We start from the raw sequence: 23,151 nt of genomic DNA on the forward strand, positions 1-23,151 counted from the left end.
AATCAGCAGAATGCCTGTAGCTTGCTTGCCCTCCAAGCTCCCTTATCTGGTGGGTGTTTTTGTGGAACTGCTCTCCACCTTATTCCAGAGACCACTGTCTCGTATTTTCCTGCCATTTTTAGTTTGGGGCTTCACCTTTGCTTCACTCTGGATGTTGGCAGTGCTGACTAGCCTCTAGCCCAGTGCTGCTGTGTTCTAAGGCCGCCAGTGCCCAGAGGCCAGGCTGCCTGTCACGATGTGGTTACTGCCATCCTTGAACCTTTAAATTTAAATTTTCCTTTAACCTTTAAATCTTCTCAGAAAATTTAAAATTTCCCTTTGTGTGTGTGATCAGCATTACTAGGTAAACAAGGCAGAGAAGACATGCTGTTTCTGTCAGAATGAAATTTTTCTGTTCTCTCTGATTTTTTGGCTGAGAGAAAGATGTTTTGTCCAGACACAATTTCCCCACGTAGGTGATGCGTTATTGGAAAGCAGTCCCCACAGAAGTAGTGAGATGTTGTTTCTGCCTGCTTGGTGAAGCTCATTACAGAACAACCAATATTTTCCATGCTCTCTTCAGAGTCCTCCAGAGAAAAACTGAATAGAGAGAGAGAGAGAGAGAGAGAGAGGCAGAGAGACAACAGAGGAGACCCATTGATTCATTACTGAGAGACTTGTATAGCCCTCTGGAATCCCTGACTTCAGTCTCAGTAGAAAATCTCTCATCTTTGTTCGGGACTAAGCTACCCAGAGTCTGTACCTGCTCTTCCTTATGGAAATGAGCAGTGACCACAGACTGAGTTTCAGGATCCAACCCATGCCCTTGAAAAGTAAACTGACTTTTCTTTCCCTGCCTGAAAAAGAAAAAAAAAATGCCATTGTTATGATGAACATGCTGTGAAAATACACAGAATGTTAAATATAAAAATAACAACCATAAAATGTGGTCATTTTTCCAGATCTGAGTCTTTTTGTTTTTTCTGTTTGCTATAAAAATGGTTAGTGTCAGCAGAATTAAAACAACTTGTTGTCCAGGGAGGCATGGCTCCCTATGGCAGAAGATGTCTAGAGTGCAAGTCAGGAATCCATGACAAAATGAGACACCCATTAGGACCATGTCCTGAGCCAGCTATGATGACAGGGGAGCCAGCTCCTCCAACATGTGTGTGGAGGGGGTTGGGGGGAGGGGGTGCAAATGTGTTTTCTATAATTTGGGTTGTGTGTGAGTTTTGCAACTTTAAGGAAACTCCTGTTGATGTCTCATGTGCTGACTTGTTGGATCATCTCATATCTGTTTCACTAATAACTGATTATTTATGTTATTAGGAAAATTAGGCATTTTGTCTCCCTCAAGAAACTGTGCTGTAGCACTGACAATAACAAGCAGGTACAGTATCCCGTTTTCTTCCTTTGCTTTGTCAGCTTGGCCACACGTGACAGACTCACCCCTGTGTGCTGCTTGTCTTTCTCTGCGTCTTAACTGTCGTTGCCTACTGAAATGTTTATGGCAAAACGTGCGTCTTTAGACTAACGCTTTTTTGAAATCCCCTTCCAAGGCTGTGCTGCCTTAGGAACAGTGCACACCAGCTCTGGTCTCACTTGTGGTTGAGCCTGTATGTAGACTGAGACTGTTTATGAGAACATAAAATACCCCCCTGCAAAAAATGTTCCCTCTTTCTATCATCATCTCTTAAAACAAATGAAAGCTACGAATTCAGATGCATCAGGAGTCCATGTTAGCGGCAGGGCCAAAGCAGTTCACGTGTCTCTGTGCTTTACATTCAGTCTGAATGACCCTTCGGAGTGTTGCCTGCCGAAAGCAATAGAATTTTGTTAAGTTGGACTTTTTAAAAGAAACTGTCACAGGTAGTTTTATCATGGAAGGCACGACTGGTACTGGTAATTTTTCTTTTGATTTATACTTTTAGTGCTAGATTATGTGTATTTTCACTTCTTGCCTCAAAGTTTGTTCATGGAAAAGTACTCAGCACATGAAATGACCAGGGATGTGCTTTGGAAAATTTTCAGACATGGCCTTTGCCTTAGATGAACATTAGGAAAGGACGAGCTGGATTTCTCACAAAGATGAAGGGCTTTGGAATGGTGTCCACTGTAGTCGTGTGGGACTTGTCGGAGATGGGGAGGGAGGGGTCTGATGGGGAGGACTTGGAAGGTAGGGCATAAACCAGGGACGGACGGACAGGACAGGTGACACCCGGACTCCTCCTGGTGGTGACATGGCTATGGGGACAGGGACAGATTCACACAGTGAGAGCCTGCAGAAAGCCTTCAGGCCTTGTCTTGGCCCATTGGACTTCATCGTTGTCCATGTGCTTTAAAAAAATAGATGATAGATAGATAGATGATAGATAGATGATAGATAGATAGATAGATAGATAGATAAAGAGATTCCATATTTGCACATATTGCTAAATCATAACTATGGTAAGTCTCATTGACATTCTTTTATTTTATTAGTGATTTAATATTGATTTACAAAATTACATGTCAACAGGGGTATAATTCCACACCTTCCCCACCACCTGAGTTCTGAATCCCAAGTCCCTCCATTACAAACCACCGCAGTTCTCCCAAGGCTGCAGACACGGGCCAACCGTCATCTCTACAACTACCTGTCTACATTTGTACGTAATTGCCCTCCCTTTCTTCCAGGTCCAGTCCTCCCTTCCCATCCAAGGCACTCATGACCCCATGACTCCATCCAAGTGTCCCTCCCCTTTTGCTCCTCTCTCTGGGTCCTGCTGGAGCTGGAGTTCAGAGCTCTCATCTTCCTCCTATCACTTCTCCCTCACTGGGAGTATAGATCAAAATTGTTTTGGGGGAGCAGAAGGTGGGAGTTCTGGCTTCTGTCATTGCTTCTCTGCTGGACATGGGTGTTGACAGGTGGATCCACACCCCCAGCCTGTGTCTGTCTGTCCCTAGTGGGGCAGGGCTCTGGGGAGGGGAGGTTCTAGGACACATTGGCAAAATCATCTGCCCAGAGAAGTCAGGATGCAATCATGGCAGCATCGGCAACTTGGTGTCTGGAAGGGGCAGGATATAAAGCAAGGCAAAACAGTTACTAAACAGGAACCAGAAAGTAGGAACAGAGTAGATTTGGGATCTTAGGGTGGAAGAAGACTAAGAAGTCCATTGTTGGCATTTTTCTAGGGGCCTGAGACTGTGGTAGTTTTGAAAGCTACTTTGAAGTTGGATAAAAATATTTGACTGAGAAAATGGTGTCTGAGTGGAGAAAAGGCTAGAAAGTTGGATTAGGGGAGAGAGTAACTAGTTGACATTCTTTACCACACAGAGTTGCATGTATTTTTTCCCTGGGATGAGAATTGTAGTATCTACTCTCTTAGTAACTTTCTAATATGCAGTAGAGTGTTATTAACTGTAATCACTATACTGTGCATGACACCACCACAACCACCATGCTTATTTCTTTTATAACTGGGAGTTTATGTCTTTTGATCCATTTGAGTTCCATAGCCTCTAACCTCTGCCCACGTATCCTCTGTCTGGCAACATGTATTTGCTCCATATCTGTGATATCTCTGTCTCTGTCTCTCTCTGTCTCTCTCTGTCTATAGGTCCTTGTGCTTCATGCTATGTGCACTTAACTGGGTGCACCACCAGCTGGCCTTCTGTCTTTTTTTATTTTGTCATTAGCTTCCACGCATATAGTACCTCCCTGGCTAACTTCCCCTAGTATAATGTAATGTGCAGAAGAAACAGTCGTGTTGGTGCAGATGGCGGGATTCCCTTCTTTCTGTGAGCTGTGTCATAGCCCTTCTTTCACAGATTCACGTATCACTTTCTGACCCGTTCATCCGCGGACAGACATGTGTTGTCTCTGTACTTTGACTACTGTCAATAATGCTGTAATGAACACAGGGATCCACATTCCTTTTTAAGTTAATGTTTCCATTGTCTTCAGATAAATACCCAGAAGTAGAAAAGTGGTATTTCTGGGTCATGTAGTATTTCTATTTTTAACTTTTGAAGCACATCCAGTTTTCCCTGAGACTGGACCAATTCTCATCCCTCCAGGAGTGCACATGAACTCTCTTTTCTTCACACAGTTCAGCACTGTGATATCTTGAGGTGGTGGTTGTCTTATGGCCCTTATGGCATGTGTGAGAGGTATCTCACTGTGCTTTTAGTCGATATCTCCCTGACTCTCAGTAGTTTGGGGCGTCTTTTCTTTTTGCATTCCTTTATTGGGGGAATGAATGGTTTACAGCTGGCAGGAAAATACAGCAGTTGGTCCATGTGAAACATTTCTCAGTTTTCCACATAACACTCTAACCCCAAACCTAGGTCCTCCTCCGCCATCATGTTCCAGGACCTGAACACCCCCCACCCCAGAGCCTTTTACTTTGGTGCAATACACCAACCCCAGCTCAAGTTCTGCCTTGTGTTTTCTTTTCTGGTCTTATTTTTCACCCTCTGTCTATGAGTGAGATCATTCCATATTCTTCCTTCTCCTTCTAACTTATCTCTCAGGAAGGTCTGGCTTTTGTAATTGCTTCTCTATTGGACATAGGCATTGGTGGGTCCATCCATACCCCTAGCCTGTTGAAGGAAGATATTTTATTTTTAAAACTTTTTTCTTTCTTTCTAGTTATATTTATTTATTGGATCTCTGAGACAACCAGAAATTGAGAGAGAAGGTGGAAACGGAGAGGGAGAGAGACACCTGCAGCTCTACTTCATCACTTGTAAAGCTTTCTCCTGACAGGTGGAGACCAGAGACTTGAACCTTACACATCACAGCATATGTGCTCAACTAGGTCCACCACCACCTGGACCCAAGAAAGATATTTTATACATCCACTTCACTATTTATTCCCAGAACTTGCATTGGTTTTTGTATATGCTGCAAGATAGCATTTAATTTTATGCTTTGGTTTTTGACTGTCTAAGTCTCCTAGCACTACTTCCTGAAGAAACTACTCTCTCCCCATGATATACTCTTGACTCCTTTATCATAAGTCAACTAGCTATTAATTTGCTTTTTTGTTTGTGAGTTCCTATTCTGCTCAACTGCTCTATATGTCTGTGTCAATACTATATTGTTTTAGTTACTATAGCTTTGTAATATAATCTCAGATCGAGAAGCATGCTTCCAGCTTTGATCTGGCTTAAAATTGGTTGGCTTTTCTGATAACAAACAAAGTCATCATGTAGCTTCTCAAAATTAGAAGTTCCACCTTCTCTACTGGGAGTTTCATCAGGAATCCAGAAACATTCACATAATACCATTAGCCATACAGAGCAAGTCTTCAGTGATTTCAGAGGAAGAAAGAGAATTGACTTTCATAGGACAAAATTCTCTCTACAGCAAAGTTTAGATATTCCAGGAAGAAAAAGAATGTCTGCAGGAGAGGTGTCATGGCAAAGGGAGAGGTACAGAAGTGGATCTTTGGGGAAGAGCAGCTGGGCTCTGGCAGATGCAAACTAACTTTAAAAAATTATTTATAAAAAGGCAACACTGAAAAAAAACCATAGGATAAGAGGGGGACAACTCCACACAATTCCCACCACCAGAACTCCATATCCCATCCCCTCCCCTGATAGATTTCCTATTCTTTATCCCTCTGGGAGCATGGACCCAGGGTCATTGTGGGAGCAGAAGGTGGAAGGTCTGGCTTCTGTAATTGCTTCCCCGCTGGACATGGGCGTTGGCAGGTGGATCCACACTCCCAGCCTGTCTCTCTCTTTCCCTAGTGGGGCAGGACTCTGGGGAAACGGGGCTCCAGGACACATTGGTGGGTTATCTGCCTAGGGAAGTCCTGTTGGCATCATGGTAGCATCTGGAACCTGGTGGCTGAAAAAGAGTTAACATACAGAGCCAAACAATTGTTGACTAACCATGAACCTAAGGGCTATTTGTGGGCTCTGGAGCCACAGTGCACAATATGAGCCTGTTTGGACTCCTTCACGCTTATGCCAGAAATGAGTCAAACCCAGAATCAGTCATAGCCTTCTCTTGCTAGCCTTGTCCTGCCTCTCTCCCCTTCTCTTTTCATGAGTAGAATCCCAATATTCTTGTTACCAGTCTCCCTGTGCCTCCATCCCCACAGTTCTGCCAGTCCCTGATAGTCCTGCCCAAGAAGCATCACGTCTCATCTTCTTCCTCAAGCCCTCAGAGGACCTTCTCACTAATCTCCTGGCCATTTCTTTTAAAAAAATTTTTTTTTATTTATATCAAGGAAACATTGACAAAAACCATAGGATAAGAGGGGGACAGCTTCACACAATTCCCACCACCAGAACTCCGTATACCAACCCCTCCCCTGATAGCTTCCCTATTCTTTATCTCTCTGAGAGTATGGACCCAGCATCATTGTGGGATGCATAACATGGAAGGTCTTGCTTCTGTAATTGCTTCCCCACTGAACATGAGCATTGACAGGTCGATCTATGCTCCCAGCCTGTCTCTCTCTTTCCCTAGTGGGTGGGGCTCTGGGGAAATGGAGCTCCAGGGCACATGGGTGGGGTTGTCTGTCCAGGGAAGTCTGGTTGCATCCTGCTGGCATCTGGAACCTGGTGGCTGAAAAGAGATTTAACATACAAAGCCAAACAAACTGTTGGACAATTATGGACCTAAAGGCTGGAATAGTGCAGATGAAGAGTTGAGGGGTCCTCCATTTTGTAGATAGCTAGTAGGCATATTTTAGTTCTATTCCAAAGGGGCTGTAACTATACTGGTGTTTTTTGTTTGTTTGTTTGTTTGTTTGTTTGTTTTGCCTGAGCCTGAAATCTGATAATTCAGGTGAATCCTAATTATTGTCTGGGGAGATGATGTCATGGCTGGGAAAAGGACCAGAAAGCTGGATCAGGGAAGAGAGTAGCTCCCTACTGTGGGAAAGGGGCAGAAATATTACTGTAAACCCCATCAATTTGATGTGATCTGGGGCCCATAATTAGCTTAGGAGCCTGTGTGACTTCTACATCCCTGTATATCTGAGCTCACATTCTGTGGTCTCTGGCCATTTCTTTAGCGCATCGTCCCAGGTCGGTAGGGTCACTGGGTTCCACTTGTCTTTACACGCCTGCCCTGCCTGGCCATTAGTAAGCCCTTGGGCTGTTGGTTAACATGCCCAGAACTGAATGTGTTTGTCTTGCTCTCCTGCCAGCTGTAAACTCTTCTTAACGCACAGGGAAAGCGGACAGACCTTGAGCACCAGATGCTGGGGCTCATCACTGAGGGGCCTCCTCCTCTTTCCTGAGTCTCTAAATAGAATTCTCTTTTCCTCTGCGACTTTAGTCACTGTTTTGAGAAGGGTGGCACTGCAGAGCTCGGATAGCCTGAGCCATTGACGTCACTTAATGGTGCTGCAGAGGCCTGGAGAGACACTTAGGTTTCTCAGTAACTAGGCATTCTCGTATCTCTGGTTAGCCACAGTGTTTTTCCTCTTTGTCCAAGGAGGCCTGTGTGAATGGTGAAGTGTCTGTGACAAGGGCTCCCTGGAGGCTGGGAGCCGCCTGTCGGGGGTTCAGCCCTGGCGTCCAGATCAGGCTGTAAGTTCGCATTTTAACAAGGAACGAGGCAGTGAGTCAGTCTGCTGTCTGCCGACCTGGCCTGTCATCCTCTGAGCTTTCTTTCCCTGTATGAACCCTGGTTTTATTTTTTTTTATTTTTTAATTTTTTTGGCCAAGAGGCTGGAAATGCTCAGGGAGGTGTGTCTGCTGGAAACAGTACCTCCTCTTTTTTATTATTTATTTCACCTCCAGGGTTATCTCTGGAGCTTGGTATCAGCATTCATTAAGAATCCACTGCTCCTGACAGCCATTTTTTTCCCCATTTTATTGGACAAGACAGAAATAAATTGAGAGAGGAGGGGGAGGTGGAGAGGGAGAAAGAGAGACACCCACAGACCTGTTTCACTGCTTGTGAAGCATGTCTACCTCCACCCTCGTGCAGGTGGGAAGTGGGGACTCAAACCTGGGTCCTTGTGCAGGTCCTTGCACATAGTACTAGGTGTGCTTAACTAGGTGTGGCACCACCCAGCCCCCCAGGATCATCTCCTCTCCACCAAGCACATGCTTGCTTCCCACCCCGGTGCCAAACACCTGTTCTGTGCTGATGCCAAGACATGATGTCTCTGCCCCTCCAGCTGTGAAAGCCACAAACAGTCAGGATTCAACTCCCAGGCACAGAGCAGGCAAGTGGAAGCCAACATGGCAGTGGCATAAAACATATCTGATGACTGGCTGGCATGTTTTCAGGTGTCATCATGGCTAAAGGTTAACAGATGGCACCAGGCAGAACAAATGTGGCTACACACACACACACACACACACACACACACACACACACACACGTATGGTTTTGTTGCTTTTACCACCAGCGTTATAACAGGGGCTCAGGCCCTGCACAACTCCATCACACCCAGTGGTCATTTGTCTTGCTTTTTGATAGAGAGAGACTCCCATTTTGTTTTATTGTGACATATTTAATCTTGAAATTATCCTAAAGATTAAGAGAAAATAGCAACAGCATCATGAAGTAATCCTGGAGTCGGAGACTATCAGAAGTGTCTAAAACAAAGCACAAGCTTGTACAATGTCAGGGGCCAGCAAATTCTTGATCTTGTGGAGGAGGTTTTGCACACAGAAGGAGGAACACAAACAACTGACATCATCGTCTCACTGACTTTGTGATAAAAGGATACGTTTTTTACATGGTGATTAAAACTCAGAGTTTGCATTTTTTGAGTGCGGCTGCTTCAACATCAAAAACATGCTTATAGTTTGCTTTGTGGCTCAGATAATAGTTCTGCTGGGAAGAACTTGTTTTTCTGTTTGTTTTGTTTTCCTTTCTTTTTTTAATTACATAGAACATAGAGAAATTGAGAGGAGGAGAGATGAGTAGAGAGAGAAAGGGAGAGGGAGTGTGAGGGAAAGAGACACTTCACATCTCATGAAGCCTCCCCCTGCAGGTAGGGAGCAGGGCCCTCTAACACAACTGGTCCTTGTGTGTTATAGCATGTGCGTTCAACTGCCTGGGCCCTGGGCACAGCTTTTCTAGCCCTTCGGGTCTCTGCCAACTCCTGTCACCTTTCCAGCTCTCTGGGTCCTTTCACTAGCACGGTGACTATGCTTAGAGAAGTAAGACAGGAAGTGAAAGACAACCACAGATGGTTTTTCTCATGGTTGAAATACAAGAACATGCAACAACAACAACAACAGCAACAACAAAGCCACCAGGGATAACACTGGAGCTAAGTGCTTGCATGATGAATCCACTGCTCCTGGTGACATTTTCCCCCCATTTTTACTATTATTATTATTAGAGAGACAGAGAAATTGAGATGGAAGGAGTAGATAGAGAGGGGGAGAGAAAAAGAAATATCTGCTTCCCCCCCTGTAGGTGGGGACTGGAGACTTGAACCTAGATCCTAAAGCATGGTAACATGTGCACTCAACCAAGTATGCCCCTATGTGGCCCCAAACTGCCGCATTCTATTCGTGTGTGTGTGTGTGTGTGTGTGTGTGTGTGTGTGTGTGTGTGTGTGTGTGTGATTTGATACTGATTTACAAAATCACAAGGTAAGAGGGGTACAACTCTGCACTGCTCCCACCACCAGAGTTCTGGATCCCCACTCCCACTGGAAACTACAGGAGTTCTCCCAAGGCTGCAGATATGGGTTGACTATTATTTCTACAACTGTCTGTCTGTATTTGTATGTATTTGCCTCCTTTTTTCCCCCTATGGTCCCATCTTCTTTTCCTTTCCAAGGCACACCTACACCTATTACTGCATCCAAATGTCCCTTCCTTTTTCCTCTTCTCTCTCTGGCTCCTGATGGAGTTGGAGTTCAGAGTCCTCTGGTCATCTTTCCCCTACCATTTCTCCCCCTCTGAGAACATAGGCCAAAATTATTTTGGGGGGAGCAGAAGGTGGGAGTTCTGGCTTCTGTCATTGCTTCTCCACTGGACATGGGTGTTGGCAGGTGGATCCACACCCCCAGCCTGTGTCTGTCTATCCCTAGTGGGGCAGGGGTCTGGGGAGGGGAGGCTCCAGGACACATGGGTGAGGGCGTCTGCCCAGGGAAGTCAGGATGGAGTTATAGTAGTGTCTACAACTTTGGCTGAAAGGCAGTAAGATATGAAGCAGGAAAAAATTATTCATGAACAGGAACCAAAAAGTAGGAATAGAGCAGATGAGAATAGGGATCTTAGGGTGGGAAGAAGCCAGGAAGTCTAGTTTAGGTATGTTCCTAGGGGCTATGACTTTCTTAGTTTTTGCTTTAGTCTGACAGCTAACATGGAGTTGGACAAAAATATTGTCAGGGAACATGGTGTCAGAGTTGAGAACAGGACTAGAAAGTTGGATTAGGGTAGAGAGTCTCTCTTTATCTTGAAGAAAATCTATGAATAAAATTAACTGTTTACCCCAGGGCCCATGTCTATTCCTATTCAGCACAGGAGCCTGTGTGTCCTCTGAGTCCCCGTCAGTCTGAGCTCGCAGTCCATGGTCACAGCTGGAACATTCTAGGCTGCTCTCATGTCAGGACCCGTCTTCCTCGAGGGGCAGAGCAGGCTGACCAGCCTCCCTGCAGAGAGTGAGGAGCCCCCACCATTGCTACTTTATAGGGAGGACAAGTCCCTAGAGTAACCCATGGGGAGGGCTTGGCCACATTCTGTTGTCCTTAAGCCTGTCCTTCCTGGGCAGGTGCTTGTGACTGTGGGTATTCTCTACCAGCACGTGACAGGACAGGTCCTTCATTCCAGGAGAGGTTAGTCAGTCCCCATGGCAATGCTCTGCAAAACGGAGACTGACTGGTGCAGAGAAGAAGGGCTCACAGGGTCACATGCTGATTTCTGTCCATTGTCTTAAGGATTTATTTCACTTACTGAGTGGTGAGGCGGGGGGGGGGGGGGGGGGGAGATGAAGAGAGGCAGAGGGAGAGGGAGAGAGAGAGGGAGAGAAGGTGACGCAGAGAGAGAGAGAGGGAGAGAGAGATGGAGACAGGCAGAGAGAGATGGAGAGAGGGAGAGAGAGATGGAAAGAGGGAGAGAGAGATGGAGAGAGGGAGAGAGAGATGGAGAGAGGCAGAGGGAGAGGCAGAGGGAGAGGCAGAGGGAGAGAGATGAAAAGAGGGAGAGGCAGAGGCAGAGGGAGAGGTGGAGGTGGAGAGGGAGAGGGAGAGGGAGAGGGAGAGGGGAGGGAGAGGGAGAGGGAGAGGCAGAGAGGGAGAAGGAGAGGGAGAGGCAGAGGCAGAGGGAGAGGGAGAGAGAGATGAAAAGAGGCAGAGGGAGAGAGAGAGGGAGAGAGAGAGGGAGAGGCAGAGGGAGAAGCAGAGGGAGAGGCAGAGGGAGAGAGATGAAAAGAGGGAGAGGCAGAGGCAGAGGCAGAGGGAGAGGCGGAGGCGGAGAGGGAGAGGGAGAGGCGGAGGGAGAGGGAGAAGGAGAGGGAGAGGCAGAGGCAGAGGGAGAGGCGGAGGGAGAGGGAGAAGGAGAGGGAGAGGCAGAGGGAGAGGGAGAAGGAGAGGGAGAGGGAGAGGCAGAGGGAGAGGCGGAGGCAGAGAGGGAGAGGGAGAGGGAGAGGGAGAGGCGGAGGGAGAGGGAGAAGGAGAGGGAGAGGGAGAGGCAGAGGGAGAGGCGGAGGGAGAGGCAGAGGGAGAGGCAGAGGGAGAGGCAGAGGGAGAGGCAGAGGCAGAGGGAGAGGCGGAGGCGGAGGCGGAGGGAGAGGGAGAAGGAGAGGGAGAGGGAGAGGGAGAGGCGGAGGGAGAGGCAGAGGGAGAGGCAGAGGCAGAGGCAGAGGCAGAGGCAGAGGCAGAGGCAGAGGCAGAGGGAGAGGGAGGCCAGAGCATTACTCTGTTGTTGGGTAGGACAGAGAGAAATGGAGAAAGGAGGAGAAGAAGAAGAAAGAAAGAGAGAAAGATTAAGATAGATTTTTAAAAATCTTTTTAGAAACAGGAAAAGATAAAAAAAAAAAGGGGGGGGGAGATGGGGCCAGCTGGTGGCGCACCTGGTTAAGCGCACACATTACAGTGCGCCAAGAACCCAGGTTCAAGCCCCTGGTCCCCACCTGCAGGGGTGAAGCTTCATGATTGGTGAAGCAGGGCTGCAGGTCTTTCTCTGTCTCTCTCTCTCTCCCTCCCTATCTCCTCTTCTTCTCCATTTCTCTCTGTGTCTATCCAATAGTAAAGGAAGGAAGGAAGGAAGGAAGGAAGGAAGGGAGGAAGGGAGGAAGGAAGGAAGGTGGAAGGGAGGAAGGAAGGAGGGTGGAAGGGAGGGAGAGGGAGGGAGAGGGAGGGAGAGGGAGGAGAGGCACTATAGCACCTGTCATGCACTGTGCTCCAGGGCGGTGCTGAGGACTGCAACCCAAGTCCTTGTATATAGTAAAGATGAGCTCTACCCAGTGACCTTTGAGCCCCTCCCCTGAATGTAAGAAAGATCCCAAGACCATATTATTATAATGACATTCTGCTAATTGCAAGTTTCTGTTTACTATGGAAACACAAACTAATTGAGACCCAAAGATGTCTATTAACATTTTAAATAAATAAATAAATAAATTTAAAATACAACACTTGCATATCAACTTGACAACTTTAAAATATTTTATTTACAGTTGGATTGTGCTTTCTTTTTTTTTTTTTTTTCTTTTTTTCTCCAGGGTTATTGCTGGGGCTCAGTGCCTGCACTACAAATCCACTACTCCTGGAGGCCATTTTTCCCCCATTTTGTTGCCCTTGTTGTTACCTTTGTTGTTGTTGTTAATGTTATTGTTGCCATTGCTGTTGTTGTTGGACAGGACAGAGAGAAATGGAGAGAGGAGGGGAAGACGGGGGGGGGCGGGGAGGAGAAAGACAGACACCTGCAGACCTGCTTCACCACCTGTGAAGAGACCCTCCTGCAGGTGGGAAGCTGGGGACTTGAATCAGGATCCTTACGCTGGTCCTTGTGCTTCACGCCATGTGCACTTAACCCGCTGCGCCACCGCCCAACTCCCTAGATTGTGTTTTCTGATCCATCTTCCTATTCTATATTCATGTAGCATCTGCAGCTTAGTGACTGAAAGGCAGTAAGATATAAAGCAGAGCAAATTGTTTAATAAACAGGAACCCAAAGGTAGGAATAGAGCAGATGAAATTAGGGGTCTTCATGTGGGAAGAAGCGAGGAAGTCTATTTTAGGTGTGTTCCTAGGGGTCTGTGACTTTAGTAATGTTTTCCTGAGCCAGACAGGTAACATTCAGGTGAACTAAAAGTATTGTCTGGGAAGATGGTTTCAGAGTTGAGAATAGGACTAGACAGCTGGGTCAGGGCAAAGAGGAGCTCTCAAACATGAGCAAAGTAGAGAAATACCACTGACTGATTACCCCATTGATCTGACCCAGGGATCATGTCTATTCAGATTCAACACAGGAGCCTGTGTGACCTGTGTCCCTGTCAGTCTGAACTCACAGTAGATGGTCACAACTGGGGACATTCTAGGCTGCTCTTGTTTCAGGACCAGCTTTCCTCCAGTGAGAGGCTTTGTTCTATAGCCCCGCTTCCTTTATTATGCAGAAAACAGTCAGCATGACTTCTAGGAGCATGCAAAGGCTTCATTGGCCCAGTTCCAGCCTGCCACCAAGGCCCCTGACCATACCTTCTGGTCACACAAAGCCCCAGTTCCCTAAACATCCCAGGTTCCTTCCTGTGCCTGAGCGTCCCACCTCTGTCTGGCCTGTTCCTCCTTCCTGTGATCTCCTGCAGGCCTCCCACTCCCCTGACAAGAACTGGCTTCTGCAGTTGCTTCCCTGAGCACTCTACACCCCTCCCTCTCATGAGCAGTAAGCGGTTAGCGGCTCCCACACTAAGCCCAGTTTCTGTGTTGCTGTCTCCCGTGACTGGCGCTGAGCTCACTGAGTAAATATTTGATCAGTCGAGTTTGTCAGTAAGCTTAATAATCATCCGATGGCTTGTGTCATAAGTCCTCAAGTCCTGTGACCTTCTTGGCATCTCCAAGAGGTACGTACTCAGAGCCCCGTCTTACAAATGAAGAAACTGAGACTTGGTGTGATTAAGAAAGCTGATTCAAAAAGTTAGTAAAGCCATGGGCCCCTTGGAATATACCTCAAGTAGACTTCTTAGCTTCTTCCAACATGAAGACCCCAAATCTCACCTGCTATACTCTTACCTTTAGGCTGCTGACAAACTATTTGTTCTGCTTCACGTCTTAATGCTTTTCAGCCATCAAATTACAGATGCTACCATGACACCATCCTGACTTGCCTGGGCAGACGAACTCACCCATGAATCCTGGAACCCCACCTCCCTAGAGCCCTGCCCCACTAGGGAAAGATAGAAACAGGCTGGGGGTGTGGATCCACCTGTCAATGCCCATGTCCTGCAGAGAAACAATTATAAGCCAGAAATCCCACCTTCTGCTCCCCATAAAAATCTTTGGTCCATATTCCCAGAGGGATAAATAGGGAAATTTCTAATGCAAGGGAATGATTAACAAGATTGTAAGGTAACAAGGGAAGAATTCCACACAGTTCCCACCACCAGAGTTCCTATCCCATTGCTTCCATTGGAAGCTTTTCTGTTCTTTATCTGTCTGGAAGTATGAACCAAATATCTTTATGGGGAGCAGAAGGTGGAAGGTCTGACTTCTATAATTATTCAACTTCCCTGGGAAGACGACCTCACCAATGTGTCCCAGAACCTCCCCTCCGCAGAGCCCTGCCCCACTAGGGAAAGACAGAGACAGGCCAGGGGTGTGGGTCCACCTGCCAATCAGTCTATGTCTATATCTGCATTTGACATGCAATGGAAGCAGCGAAAAATGGTCACAGCAGGGAAGCTTGGGGGGGAGGAGTTGTCAGCACCAGGGGCCGGACAGTGTCGTGACGCATTGTCCACAGAGAAGCTTTGGGCTTTGCTTAGAAAAAGCTGGAGTGAGAAGACTGGGGGTTGGCACACCTGGTTGAGCGCACATGTTATAGGGTGCAAGGACCCGGGTTTGAGCCCCCACTCCCCACCTGCTGGGAGGCAGCTTTGCAAGTGGTGAAGCAGGTCTGCAGGTGTCTCTCTGTCTCCGTCTCCCTCTCTGGCACCCATTTCCCTCTCGATTTCTGCCTGTGTCTATCCAATAAAAAAATTAAGATAATAAAAAAAGTAAAAACAGTAAAATAAAAAAGCTGGAACGTCAGATCTCTGTCATCTGTGAAGACCACTGGCATTTCTTTTCCCTGGACTGTGTGCTCTTAGGCACACAGAAATATGTGTGAAGGAGAATCACTTCTAATTACAGTTTTCGGTATAAAAATGTCTTTCGGGAGTCGGGGTAGTGCAGCGGGTTAAGCGCATGTGGCGCAAAGTGCAAGGATCAGCTTAACAATCCAGGTTTGAGCCCCTAGCTCCCCACCTTCAGGGGAGTCACTTTACAGGCGGTGAAGCAGGTCTGCAGGTGTCTGTCTTTCTCTCTCCCTCTCTGTCTTCCCCTCCTCGCTCCATTTCTCTCTGTCCTATCCAACAACAACGACATCAATGGCAACTATATCTACAACAGTAAAACAACAAGGGCAACACGGGAATAAATAAATATTTTTTAAAAATTAAATGTCTTTCACTTCCTTGATTAAATGTATTCCTAGAGATCTTTCATTCTCCAAAAAAAAAAAAGTGTCGTTTTCCTGAGTTTTCGTTCTGCTCGATTGTTAGTTGCTTCTGGGTCACAACAGGTTGCTTTGGGTATCCTGCCATTTTATTACAAACATGTGTTCCCTCTAACCGCTTTTCACTGAGCCTTTGGAATGTTCTATATAAATTACCATTTCATCTACAAAACAAATAAGCAGCATGACCATAGTATATCTCCTTGACCTAGAGAGTCTTTTTTTTATTTTAATTTTATTTTATTGGTGAGAGTTCATGGTTTACAGTATACTGTAAAGCATACTGAATTAGCTGAATTAAGACTTCTCTTATCCTGTCCCTTCCCGCCTTCCCCAGAGTCCTTTGCTCTGGTGCAATATGCCCTCTCAAGAATCTTTTGTTTCTGTGGAGTCTGAGCAGCCAATGTTTTATCTCCGAGGAATTTATTCAAGCTTCTAAGCCTTCATTTATGTTGAGCCTCATTTCAATAATCTCTACAAACAAAATTCCAGTAAAGATGATCTTTTTCAGTGCCACGAGGGTGGAGAGGAGTTAAGAAAAGAGAATTCAGAGTGTTTTCCATTAAACTTGTCCAGATTTGGAGCAATCAGTTTCTCAAAAGCCACTTTTCTCCCTGACTGGCTGGATGCCGTGTCTGGGTTAAATGTTTGAGCATGACTCCAGGAGACAGAGGAAAGCGTGCCTTTACTCATGGCCTCCCCCAGCCTTAACCTCACTCAGTTAGATGATGATGCTTCTGTCCTACTCGGAAGAGGACTGGGGGATGGGAGACTGAACAGAAGTGAAAGGGAATGAAGCAAAGGGCTGAGCGCTTTCATCACAAGCACAAAACACAGTGACTGCAGAGAAAGCTCCAGTGTGGGTGCTGCCCGTGATAGCAGTCAAGCATCTTTGGATCTGGAAGAGGCTTCCAGTGGTTAGAACTGTCAAAAAAGAGCTTCAAGGAAAGTCAGAGACAGGCTCACAACAAGCCTGATATAGTACAGACAGAACGGGGGACCTCTTTGAGCTTGGGAGGCCTTATGCTTTTTGATTGTTTCTTTAACAGAGATAGAAAAGGCAGAGAGTCAGTGAAAGAGAGAGGGATGGGTGGTGGCGCACCTAGTTGAGCGCACACATTACAGTGCTCAAGGACCAGGGTTCAAGCCCCCAGTCCTCATCTGCAGGGGGAAAGCTTCACGAGTGGTGAAGCAGGGCTGCAGGTTCCTCTCTCTCTCTCTCTCTCTGTCTGCCTGTCTGTCTATCTCCCCTTCCCTCTCAATTTATGGCTTGTAGTCCATGGTCACAGGTCATGATGGGGGAAGCAAAGAACATGAAGAAGACACCCCAGTTCTTATTACAACCCTATTTCTCCAGTGTTTTAGTATGAATATCATTGAACATACAGCAGAGGTTTCTGTGGCCTAGAAAAAGCCCTTACAGTAAACACCCTGACGCCTGCCACCTGTAGGCTACGCTTAGCATTTTACTCAGTTTACATTATCATCTGTCTCTCCAAATATACATTCTTCTTGCATCAGAATATCCTATTTTCCAAAATAAATTTCTTATATCATCATTCTCTTCCTGACATTTGAATGCGGATGTCCTTAGCTAGAGTTCTGTGCTGACTTCCGCTTTGTATCAAGTGTTCTGCGCTGACTTCCGCTTCGTATCAAGTGTTCTGCGCTGACTTCCGCTTCGTAGCAAGTGTTCTGCGCTGACTTCCGCTTCGTATCAAGTGTTCTGCGCTGACTTCCACTTCGTATCAAGTGTTCTGCGCTGACTTCCGCTTCGTATCAAGTGTTCTGCGCTGACTTCCGCTTCGTACCAAGTGTTCTGCGCTGACTTCCGCTTTGTATCAAGTGTTCTGCGCTGACTTCCGCTTTGTATCAAGTGTTCTGCGCTGACTTCCGCTTCGTATCAAGTGTTTTGCGTTGACTTCCGCTTCGTATCAAGTGTTCTGCGCTGACTTCCGCTTTGTATCAAGTGTTCTGCGTTGACTTCCGCTTTATATGAAGCTGACTCGTGGAGAATCTTGCAAGTCTGCATGTGGCTGTGCATGAACTCCGCTCAGTGCGTACGCAGCCTAGAGCCCTAAGAAGACACAGCGCAGGGAGGTCAGGTGGCGCCATGGCAACAGAAGGAGCTTCAGTGCTGTGGTAGCTCTCTCTCTCTTTCTGGATGAAAAAGCAGCCTGGAGAACGGAAGCCCCTCGTGCACATGACGCTAGTTACCGCGGGTTGGAGGGTGGTGAATGAGCACTCAGAACGTTACCACAACTCCAGAAGGGATTTCCCTTCCCTTCCCTTCCCTTCCCTTCCCTTCCCTTCCCTTCCCTTCCCTTCCCTTCCCTTCCCTTCCCTTCCCTTCCCTTCCCTTCCCTTCCCTTCCCTTCCCTTCCCTTCCCTTCCCTTCCCTTCCCAATTGATCTTTAACCCCTAACTGTGGGTGTTTTTTCCACTGCAGATTATTTTCGCCAATTTTATCATTCCATCAAAATAACAATATATACTGATTCTGAGACTCATTTGTGTTTTGGATTCTGTTCACCTGTGACTTCTTGTTGCCAAGAATATTCCTTACAGGTCTCTACCTCAATTTGTCTAGCTATTCTTTTTCCCTTTTCTTTTATTGGTTTTTTTGTTGTTTTTTTTTTTTTAATGTGGTGCTTGGTTTTGGTGTACTCAGGATGCATGCAGCTTCACCCTCCAGGTCAATTTGTCATCCAGATACAGAACGTGAAATAAGAGTTCACAGCATCAGCGCTTTCCAGAGCAGCATCTTGTGTGGTGGCTGAAACCTGGGCGCTGCACTTAGCTGGCAGGTTCCCGACCCAGTAAACTATGTGTCTACCACCAACAGCAGCACACACATTCTCTCTCTCTCCCTCTCTCTCTCTCTCTCTCTCCCTATCTCTCTCTCTCTCTCTATCTTATCTATCTATCTGTCTCTCTCTCTCCCTCCCCTATTGGCAGCCACCTGGGTTGCTTGCATTCTTCTGTAATTTTGTTTATTTACTTATTTGTTTATTTGAGTGAAAGAGAGAGAGAGACATCACAGCACCAATCTTCCTTCAGTAAATGCTGTAGGGACTGGTCTTAAACTAGAGTCACACCCATGGCAATGTAGTGCACTATCCAGGTGAGTCATTTTACCAGTCCCAGACTACTGTAATTTGTTGTTACTTATTTATTTAATAATTTTATTAGCGATTTAATAATGATTAACAAGATTGTAAGATAGTAGGGTACTATTCCACACAGTTCCCACCACCAGTATTCCATATCCCACCCCCTCCATTGGAAGCTTCCCTGTTCTTTATCTCTCTGAGATGATGGACCCAAAATTCTCAATGGGGAGCAGAAGGTGGGAGTCCTGGCTTCTGTCATTGCTTCTCCGCTGGACATGGGTGTTGGCAGGTGGATCCACACCCCCAGCCTGTGTCTGTCTTTTCCTAGTGGGGCAGGGCTCTGGGGAGGTGGGATTCTGCGACACTTTGGTGAGGATAAAGCAGCAATGTACATTCTTGTGCAGGTCTCTTTGTAAATATATGTTTTATTTCTCCTGATAAAGTACTTAGGAATACATTCATTAAGTGTATATTTTGTTTTGTAAAAAACGGCTGATCTTTTCTCCTAGGTAGTTTACTGTACATGACATGTCCACTCGGTACATATCCTTGTTAACAGACGAGTTTGCCAGTTTTTCCAGTTCTAGCCAGTTAGGTGTGTAGGTTTTAATTTGCACTTCTCTGATGACTAATGGTGTTGAATGCTTTTTTCGTGCCTTTTGTAGATAGCTTGTTAAAGTGTTTCTTCAAATCTTTTGTCATTTTAATTGGGTTATTTAGTGCTAAGTTCTAGAAATTCTTTATATATGCCAGACAAGAATCTGTTGTCAAGTATGTTTAGCTAATGTTTGCTTTTGCATTCCTTAACAGTGTTTTTCATAAACCAAAGCTGTTGATACATAAAATTTATCAGTGTTTCATGTTTATTTCTTTCTGTGGCCTAGAAAAAAAAAAGTTGTGTACTCCAAGTCTTGGAAATATTTTATGTATTTTTTTCCTCAAGACACTGTAGTTTTACCATTTACATGCAGGTCTAGAATCCATGCACAGTTCATTTTCGTATGTACTGTGAGAAGGGATCAAGTTGATATTTTCCCCTTTGGATAACCAGTTATTCTAGCAGTCTTTTTCTAAAAGGCTTTCCTTCTCATGTAGCTTTCAAACTTTTGTTTAAACAAACAAACAAACAACAACAACAAACCAATGACTGTGTTGCACAGGACTATTTGAACTTTATTCTGCCACGCTGGTCTATCTCTTTGGGAATTCAGACGCCACATGCATACTCTCTTAATAAGTCTCAAATTCCATAATTTTGTCCTTTTTCAAAATTGTGTTGGTAGTCTGTGTTCTTTGTATTTCTGTTTAGATTTTAGAATTAATCTCGATAGTGTCTACACAGAGCCAGTCTTCTGGGTTTATGACTAAGATTATACTGAAGCTATTGATCAATTGGAATGAATTGATAATTAATGATAATCATCCTTCCAGTCTGAGAAGTTGGTGGAATTCTCAATTTTTTACGTATTCAACTTTTACAAACATTATATTATTTTCAATAGAGGGAAGCTGCATATCTTTGTTATTACAGTTATCTCTAAGTAGTTTACGGTTTAGATAATATGAGTGGAATAAATATATATTTCATTTCCTAGATGTTTAGTCTAACTTATAACATGCAATCACTGTTTTTTAAATATTTTCATTTATTTATTACTGGATAAATACAGAAAGAAATTGAGGGGGGTGTAGGGAGAGAGACAGAGAGACACCTTCAACCCTGCTTCATCACTCATGAAGCTTTTCCCTCGCAGGTGAGGAATAGGGTCTTGAACCCGGGTCCTTGGGCACTATAATGTGTGCGCTTAACCAGGTGCACCAGCACCTGGGCCCTGGAATCAATGTTTTAATTAACCTGATATCCTATAAACTTGGCTGACTGATAGAGTGATGCTAGTATTTACTTCATAGGTTGCTTAGGATTTTGTCATAATTAAAGGTCATGTCTTTTATATATGTTTATGAAAGATCTTGGTCTATAATTCTTTTAATATTTATCAGATTTTTTTTTAAATGAGAGCATTGTTTAGTTCTGATTTATCCTGGCACTGAGGATTGAACCTAGGAATCCTGATTCACCAGTCATGAAAGTCTGTTTCATAAGCGGTATGAGATTTCCCCAGCCCTTCATCTACTTTTACATGTTGATGCTGACTTATTTTTTTATTAACGATTCAATATTAATTTACAAAATGACACGTCTGTAGGGGTATAATTCCACACCCTTCCCACCACCAGAGTTGTGATCCCCTAGTCCCTCCCTTGCAAACCACGACAGTTCTCCTGAGGCTGCAGTCATGGGCTAGCTGTCATCTTTACAGCTGTCTGTCTACATTTGTACATAACTGCCCCCTTTTTCTTCCAGGTCCAGTCCACCCGTCCCCTCCAAGCCACTCATAACCCTATTACTACATTCCAATTTCTCTCCCCTTTTTGTCCTCTCTCTCTGGGACCTGATAGTCCTGGAGTTCAGAGGCATCTTAGCCTCTTCCTCCTTTCACTTCTCCCTCTCTGGGAGTGTGGGTCAGAGTTGTTCTGGGTGAGCAGTAGGTGGGAGTCCTGGCTTCTGCAATTGCTTCTCCACTGGATTTGGGCATTGCAGGTCAATCCACAGCCCCAGCCTGTCTCTGTCTTTCCTAGAAGAGCAGGGCTCTGGAGAGGTGAGGTTCCAGGACACATGGGTGAGGTCGTCTGCCCAGAGAGATCAAGATTGAGTCGTGGTAGCATCTGCAACTTGGTGTCTGGAAGGTGGCAGGACATAAAGTGAGACAAAATGGTCAATGAGCAGGAACCAAAAAGTAGGAACAGGGCAGATGAGATGAGGGATCATAGGCTGGACAAAAGCTCAGAAGTCCATTTTAGGCTTGTTTCTGGGGCCCCATGGCTGTGGTAGTTTTTGCTTGAGTTTGATAGCTAGCATCAAGTTGGATAAAACCATTGAGAAAATGGTTTCAGAGTAGAGAAAAGGGCTAGAAAGTTGGATATGGACAGAGCAGGAGAGTCGCTTCCATTCTTGAAAAAGTCTTATGGGTTCAGTGAACTGTTTGCCTCCATGCACCTGACCCAGGGTCTATATCGACATTTACATTGAGCACCAGAGCCTGTGTGACCTCCAAGGCCCTGTTGGTCTGAGCCTGCAGCTCATGGCCACAACTTGGAGCATTGCAGGCTGCGCTGCCCTGCCACTTCAGGACCAGTCTTCCCCAAGTGGCAGGGCAGGATACCCCAGTCTCCCTTCGGAGACTGAGGCAGTACCTACCCTAGTTGCTCTGTGAGGACAAGGTCCTGAGATGGGCCACAAGAGGGTTTGTGACGTCATTCCTGATCTTCTTCTAGCGTTTGCCCTTCTTCCGTAGCCAGTCAACAGCGTCAGGTTGAGCCTGATGTAAAGTTTCGAGACCTCCTTTGAATCTGGAGAGGTGGCAGTCGTTGGGTCATTGTCTGTCTGTAGCTGCAGGGGCAGTTCGGGTCATCTCTGGCTCCCCAGCGATGGAACATAGCGGCACACCGGCCATGGCCTGTTTGATAGCGATTGAGGAGGGCCCAATCATAACGTGCTAGGTCAAAGCCGGGTTGACGCTTGCAGGGGTCTGTGATGAGGTGTTTGTTCTTTACCTCAGCTGACTGCCAACTCTGTTTCCAAGAGTCTGGAACAGAGAAGTTCAGTGTAGGCGTAGGGGACCAGATTGGGTGACGAGATGTCAAGCGTTGGACAGGGTGGGTGAAGATATCCGCGTAGATTGGCAGGTCCGGTCGAGCGTAGACATGGGAAATGAACTTAGATGATGCCGCATCCCGACGAATATCTGGCGGGGCGATGTTGCTAAGAACTGGCAGCCATGGAACCAGGGTGGAACGGATGGTTCCAGAAATGATCCTCATGGAGGAATATAATTTGGAATCGACCAAGTGGACATGGGGGCTACGGAACCATACTGGGGCACAGTATTCTGCAGTGGAATAGCATAATGCCAGAGAGGATGATCGCAGTGTGGAAGCGCTCGCGCCCCATGAGGAGCTGGCCAGTCTTGCGATGATGTGATTCCTCGCGCCCACCTTTGCTGCAGTTTTTATGAGATGTTCATGAAATGACAGGGTGCGATCGAGAGTAACACCAAGATAGACTGGCTGGGCCTCATGCCGGATTCTCGCACCGCCAAGCTGCACATTAAGCTCATGCGAGGCCGAGGCATGGTGTAGATGGAAAACAGATGATACTGTTTTTGCAGTGCTAGGGATTAGTCGCCATTTTTTACAGTAATCAGATATCAGAGACATGTATTTCATGAGTGTTTCCTCGAGGATGTCGAACTTGGATGCCTGAGTTGCACAGCAGATGTCATCGGCGTAGATGAACTTCCTTGAAGAAGTTTCTGGGAGGTCATTGATGTAAATATTAAATAGCGTAGGAGCCAGAACAGAGCCC

General features: G+C 46.0%; 1 protein-coding gene across 1 annotated transcript in view; it reads left to right on the forward strand.

Moving 5' to 3' along the window:
- The first annotated feature begins 1,313 nt into the window (after window positions 1-1,313).
- The window catches only part of LOC103109509 (high affinity cAMP-specific and IBMX-insensitive 3',5'-cyclic phosphodiesterase 8B), a 71,930-nt gene continuing 50,092 nt past the window's right edge, over window positions 1,314-23,151 (forward strand). Inside the window, exon 1 of the mRNA XM_060201074.1 lies at window positions 1,314-1,369. The gene's annotated coding sequence lies outside the window, so the exon portion shown is untranslated. The remainder of the gene's footprint in view (window positions 1,370-23,151) is intronic.

This window comes from Erinaceus europaeus, chromosome 11 (assembly GCF_950295315.1).
Source record: "Erinaceus europaeus chromosome 11, mEriEur2.1, whole genome shotgun sequence".
In the NCBI taxonomy this organism is placed as follows: Eukaryota; Metazoa; Chordata; class Mammalia; order Eulipotyphla; family Erinaceidae; genus Erinaceus; species Erinaceus europaeus.